Below are 7,093 nucleotides of genomic sequence, written 5' to 3' on the forward strand. Positions count from 1 at the left end.
ACTGATAACATAATTTTTGTATAACTGATATACTATAGTGTGAATGACTGTGTTTGACAGTCCTATTTCTGATGGAACTGGCTGGGTTCCGTATTGAGCTGGGTATCTGTATCTGACAGTCCTGAATTTTGTAGAACTATCTGAGTTCTATTATTGAGACTAAGACTATAACTCTGGGAAGTAGTCAGCTAACTGACATGCCCCAAATGTGATAATATAATTGAGTAGGGGTCCAATTTGTAACTTTAATTGGAAGGGTGTAAATACTGCGCCACAGTTAAGGACAAGCTGTGAGGAATCCCTCATCTAAAAGGTACTCTAAGGAGAATGGTCGGAACCTCATCTTATAGGTTGAGTCACCTCATCAACCCTCATCTAACAGGTTAGATATCTCAACTTATGCAGGATACATAGTTCTGGAGTGCAACGATTGCTTCTAAGAATCGCACCCTCTACTCGCAGGTGAGTTCCTATCCTTGGGCTCACTCGATGCTGAATCCTACTCCTATCTGATTAGACACTAAATTAATTATATTGAACTGATTGGACTGGGTTTACTGAGTTCTATTGACTGACGAAATATTTTGAGATCTGATAACTGGCTGAGATTACTGAGTTTTCTTAAGTCATGAGACTGACTGAATTCTATTGAACATGGCTTAATAGAGAGTATCTTGAAAACTAACACAACTCTAGGTACACAACTAAATTTTCAGGTACAAGTACCCCCAGGACTTGTTATCATAAAACTGACAAGACATCACACTACCTGGACTCACGAACATAATAAACAATCCATAATATAATCATTGGGGAATTTCATAAGGCACTTGATTATCATGGTTTGGTACCTGAATAGGAATGCATATAAACATGTTATAATTTTATAGGGATAATCTCCTAAACAATCCATCAAAGAATTTCAATGCAGAACAATAACATGGAAGTCATTTTGAACATAAGGGTAAAGCATAGGTTCATCAATTTGGTCATAATTGAGTCATAAAGCATGATTCTTATTCTCTTGGGCATTTTATCAAAGACATTTCATACACGACCTTAGTCTTAGGAATATACACTAGTTCATACATCATGGTTACTTTAATCAACTCAATTTAAAAATTTCCAAACCCACATACTAGCATAATTTTATAAACAGTACATAAAGACTCCAACTTGGGATTCATACAACCACATCAACATAATTAAAATCAACTCACCACATGGAAATCACAATTCATAATTTTAAAATAGGATTCTTGAGCTTTATGGGTGAAAAAAACCCATGAATCAACACTTTACATACTTGGGTGGATGATTCTTCAAGATTGGTGGAGAAAAGCTTGAATTCTTGCCTTGGGATTAGACACCTAGGGTTTCTTGTTCTTGGGGATTGATCTTTCAAAGAAACCCTAATTTGGTGTTATGGATGAGTAATGAAGTTATGTGCTCTGGTATAATTAGGGGTCAAAACGGGTGGAAAAAGACCCAAATACCCTTTTAAAAATGGCTTAAAATCGCTGATCGAAAGCGGCAACGGTTTGGGTGATGGTCCTTCGCTGGTTTGATGGTCCATCGGTCCTGACCATCACACTTGGCCAGAAGACAGGTTCACTACCTTATTCGCGATGGTTTGGGCGATGGTCTATTTCTAGCTCGACAGTCCACTGGCCTGACCATCGTACTTGCCCAAAACCTAAACTTCCTGCCTCATCTGCGATGGTTTGGGCAACGGTTTGTCGCTGGCTCGATGGTCCATCGGTCCTGACCGTCGCACTTGACCAGAATTCAAGTTTACTCCCTTAGTCGTGATGGCTTGGGTGACGGTCCGTCGCTAGCTTGATGGTCCGTCTGCCTAACCGTCGCTTTTGGATAGTTCTGACAGTTCTTTGTAAAATGCCCATAAATTTTTACTCCGATACCTAATTTGGATGAAATTAGTATTGTTGGAAAGCTTATTCAATTTTCCACATGGTAAAATTCGAAATTGGGGAATTCTATCTAATTTAGACATTAACCATTTAGGAAATCATCACTAACTTTTTTGGAGACTAGATTTGACTTAAAGAAAGTTTGGGGTATTACACTAATCTAATGTTACTTCTTCCTGGATCACAAAAGAAATATTGGTTTTCTAAAGGTCATGAATCAATAGAATAGTGTGTTCAAGAATATAAGAATAACCAAATATGATATTTAACATGAACCATCTTGAATGAATATTAAGTAATCATGTTCATAGACTCAACGCTAAAAACATGGATTTTATACACATCTATCACACAAAGAATCACAATCAATGAATTCATAAGTATAAATACAAGAATCTAAGTTGAAGGAAGAAAAACCCTAATGTAGAGCCCTTGTTGACTTCTTCTCTGTCCAAATGTGTGTTGTTCCCCTGATCTATTATAAATGTAGATAAGTAATCATTATTTAGTCCTTTAGGTCATCCATCATCATTCCCAAATGAATTATAATCATGACCACTTTTCCCCCAACTTAAACCAAGGAAAAGACCATTTTTAGACCTTTTCTTAGGAGGGAGGGGAAGTAAGGTTGCACCACATGGACAAGCGGGGTCCATCACAAGAATATAGTATGGATGAAGAAGTGTAACACTTAATTAAGGGGTGTGTATAATGTATTCCTCCCATGCTATAGGGGGTGCAACGCATTGCTACCCCCATAAGGGGAGGTTTCGCCAAATCTTTATTCTCTTATTCTCGTCTTCTTGCTCCTTGTTTCCACAATCATTGTGGCTTTTTTTGGAATTAATTTAGATTATAAATATCCTCAAATATTCTCCTATAACAAATCAAAACAAACATTAGGACATACAACACAATAAAGTTCATTTACATACTCTAGAACAAGCATAGTGTAGGCTAGCTTAGCTAGTTTTCTCGTCTAAACACTATTTGATTCTTTTGACCATTTAATTGTTTCAAATGTACCTTAAACACTCTAAAAATTTATTTGATCACATAAATACACTATGACACACTTTATACTTTATGAATCACACTAAGTTATTCTCAAAACTAAGCTAAATTTGCCTAGATAACTACTCTTAAGTGTATAAATAAGCCTAATTGTAAGATTTTCACTGCCTAACATAGTATTCAGTACATTATGACTTAAAGGGATATTAGTTAAGTATGGGCATGGTGAATTGAGTTGTTAAAGGACTATGATACCTATATTCTATACCATTTGAGCAAGGAAAATATAGTAGTAGATACCTTGAGTCAAAAGGTGGTGAGTATGGAAAGATTAGTCTTCATTTTAATTTTTGAGAAACCATTGTCCATGGAAATGTAATCCTTAACCAATATTTTGGTTTGAATTGATATTTCAAAACCTGGGAGGATTGTTTCTTGTGTTGAGTCTAGGTATACCTTACTTGAGAAGATTTGGGGCCAATAATTACAGGGTAGCTAATTATATGGCATTTTCGAGGTGTTTAGAGTTGATTCCAAGAGGGATACCTTAGATATCGGGGGAATTATGATATTTGATGGCCATATTTGTGTTTTGAGGGTAGGTTATTTTATTCAGTTGATACTTTAGAAGGCTCATAGTTCCAGATATTCTATTTACCCTGGGAAATATAAGATTATAGAGACTTGAGGCTGCATTACTGGTGGAGCGGTATAAGGAGAGATATAACTTAATTTATGTCTTAGTGCCTATGTTATCAATAGGTGAAGGTAGAGCATCTAAGACCTGGTGATTTACTTTGAACATTACCCATTCTCGAGTAGAAATAAGAGAAGATTATCATGGACTTCATGGGTGGTTTGTCTTCCACTTCTCTAGTTTTTGATAACATTTGGGTCATGGTGGATCTATCGACCAATTTTGATTATTTCATCTATATTCAGACTTTTTATATTCTGAGAGGTTGGCTCGTACCTATGTTCGGGAGGTGTTTCTCCTTCATGAGGCTCCTATATCTATTAGTTTAGATAGTGGCTCTAAATTAACCTCTAGCTTCTAGAGGGATTTTCAAAAAGAATCATGAGCCAAGGATGACCTAAGCACCACTTTTAATCCCTAAAATAATGGGCAGTCAGAGTGGATGATTCAGATTTTAGAGTATATGCTCTATGCATATGCGTAATACCCGTAATTGTCTTAGCTCAATTCAGCCTATAGTACATGAACAAGAGGCTTAGAACCTAAAAATTTAGCTAAGTGTTGGTGACATAGTTTTATTTTTTGGCATCTTAACTTTGTTGATTTTTAAAGTGACCTTCCCGACCTCAAGACGTAAGTTTGCGAGTTGATTCATGTTCAGGGGTGTAAAGGGGATGTCTTGAGTAAGTTTCAGATTTTTTAGATAAGGTTTGGACCATATTTGGATTTCAAAAACAACAGCTCACTGCGATTGTAGTGCATGACGGTGGCTATAGCGGTGGTCACCTCACGTCATCGCGGTGAAGTTGAATTTGATAGTTGTCAAATTTTAGTAAGTCACTGTGATTACACCGCATCGCGGTGGAATCACAATGATAGCCTTGGCGTATCACTGTGAAGGCCCAGTTGGCATTCCAGTTAGAAACTATGCTATCTTTGCATGTTAAAACTATCATGTTTTTATGCAATTGTTGTTTTTACTAAACCATACACATTTTGAATGGTGGTTGTTCATTGATTTAAGCCTTAATTGGTGATTGTCGTATAGAAACTATGCTATCTTTGCATGTTAAAACTATCCCCATATTTAAACCATGAATTGCAAGTGTTTGATGAAATGTCCAAAGGAATGAGTTTTTAATAGTGACTATTTATCATATCCTTAAGGTTTTAACACGACCTTGTTGTTATTGCTATCGAGTCTTGGGGTTTATGAATATTCAAAAATTTAGATTTTTATGTAGTTTCAGTATTTTCAGAATGGTTTTGAATATATTAGAGTATTATCATTCCCGACATTATATCATGTTAGTAAATTCAGCTTAATCCAGTAATTCAAGCTAGTTTAGTTGGGAGTGGGATTTAGCACCGAGCAAACCCAGGGATGGGGGTTCACCTGATAGTTGAGGGTGTGACTTTTAGTCGCAGTCCCTCCATTCCAAAATTATGTAGCCAGTGTAGGTTAGACCTTTTAACCTGCCAGTTGAGGGTTAACATATATCTTACTAGAGCACCTGCCAGTAGACAGTGACTTTTTAGTCCTTCAGCACTTCACTCAGTAGATCCACACAGCTATTATTAGTACCCGTGGCATGGTACTGACACCCTTCCAACTGGGGTTATTTTTTGGATCCCTCTTAGATTGGGGAATGTTGGTTAGATGATACCTCCCACAGTCTTAGTTCAATATTTAGTTTAGAGTTTTATTTCCAGGCTTGCTTGACTTGGGCATATAGTTATTAGTCGTTTAGTATCATTAGTTCAGTATTTTAGTTTACCAACTATCCAGTATCATATGATATGCTTCGTCATACATTCTTAGATTTTATAGTTTTCTTGCATACTATACATCAGTTATGTCATGCTATTTATTTAGTCCATTATTATTCATGAATATAAGACATGCATACCAACCTAACCTTATTTAGCATACCATTACATTCAAAGTACTAACAGCATACTCGTTTCTTGCACTATGATGTCTAATATCATAGGTACGGATGCTTGGGTTGGTAACTGTTCCTAGAATTTTAAGTCTGTCAGCATCAACAACAGTGGTGAGTCCTCATCCTTCGAGGATAGGTTATCTTATAATTAGTTATGTCAGCAGTTCAGTTATTTAGTTAGTAAGAGTTAGTTGGAGGATTATCCCATCAACTCCACATTCAGTCAGTTTAGAGTCTTTCAAACTAGTATAGACAGATAGTCAGTTTCAGTCATTATTATCAGTTGTTTTATCTGTATTGACAGTATGTTTTAGATATTTTAAACTATGATTCAATATTGATTTTTAGTTGCTAAATCCTTATGGAATTTCCAATTAAATTTCGTACATGTTCTTTATTATTTTTTTTAGTGCTCATAGTTGGTACCAACATGGGTTAGCTTGTGGTCCTTCAGGTATGTAAGCACCGTGTGGCATATAGGGTGTACTCTAGGGGCATTACAAAGTTGGTATCAGATCCTAAGTTCTTAACGTGTCCTAGGGAGTATGAAAACCACGTATAGTAGAGTTTTGTGCATGGGTGTGAAGCGCGCCACACTTATGGACAACAGGCTACAAAATATTCTAGGCAAGGTTTCTCTTTTTTTTTTTAGCAATCATGTAGTGCAAGTGATCATGAGATCAACTTAAACTATCTTTCTATTTTCAATCTTGTTTTTGTTTACAGAACATGCCTCCCAGAAAGAATAACGAAAGGAAAAACACAAATGAGCCTGCACCTCCACCTATTCAGAAAGATCCTTTGAACGAGCTTGTCTCCCATGCTTGCTAAATTATGATCTAGATTTAATACTTTATCTTACATAATAAAAGCCCAAAATAATTAGTTGATTTCCATCCTTTCTATTTCAGTGGCTTATACTACCGCAGCTAGGATTTAGGACTTCACTCGAAAGAACCCTCCTCTATTTTTGGGATCTAAGTTTGATGAGGATCCATAGTATTTCCTCAACATAGTTTAGAAGGTAACTGATATTATGGGTGTAAATTCTAACGAGAGTTTAGATTTGGGTGCTTACCACTTGTATAAAGTTGCTTACACCTGTTATAAATAGTGGAAGGGAGATAAAGAGGCAGATGCAGGGCCTGTTGAATGGGAAGAGTTTGCAATAAACTTTCCAAATAAGTTCTTTCCCTTGGATTTAAAGGAACTAAGGTGAAGGAGTTTATTAACTTAAGGAAGGAAAACATGAGTGTGAAAGAGTATTCCCTTAAGTTAACTTGGTTAGCCAGGTATGGTCCTAATGCGGTGTCTGGTGATAGGTATAGATGAGTAAGTTTGTCTCTGGTGTAGCTGATAGTATGGTTAAGAAGTGTAGGACTACGATGTTAATTAAGAAGATGGACTTATCTAGGTTGATAGTCCATGATCAACAGATTGAGGACCAGAAGCTTAAGGAAAAAGAGAGGAAGAATAAGAGAGCTGGAATGGGTAGCTTTAATTTT

The sequence above is a fragment of the Capsicum annuum genome, chromosome 10 (assembly GCF_002878395.1).
Source record: "Capsicum annuum cultivar UCD-10X-F1 chromosome 10, UCD10Xv1.1, whole genome shotgun sequence".
Lineage (NCBI taxonomy): Eukaryota > Viridiplantae > Streptophyta > Magnoliopsida > Solanales > Solanaceae > Capsicum > Capsicum annuum.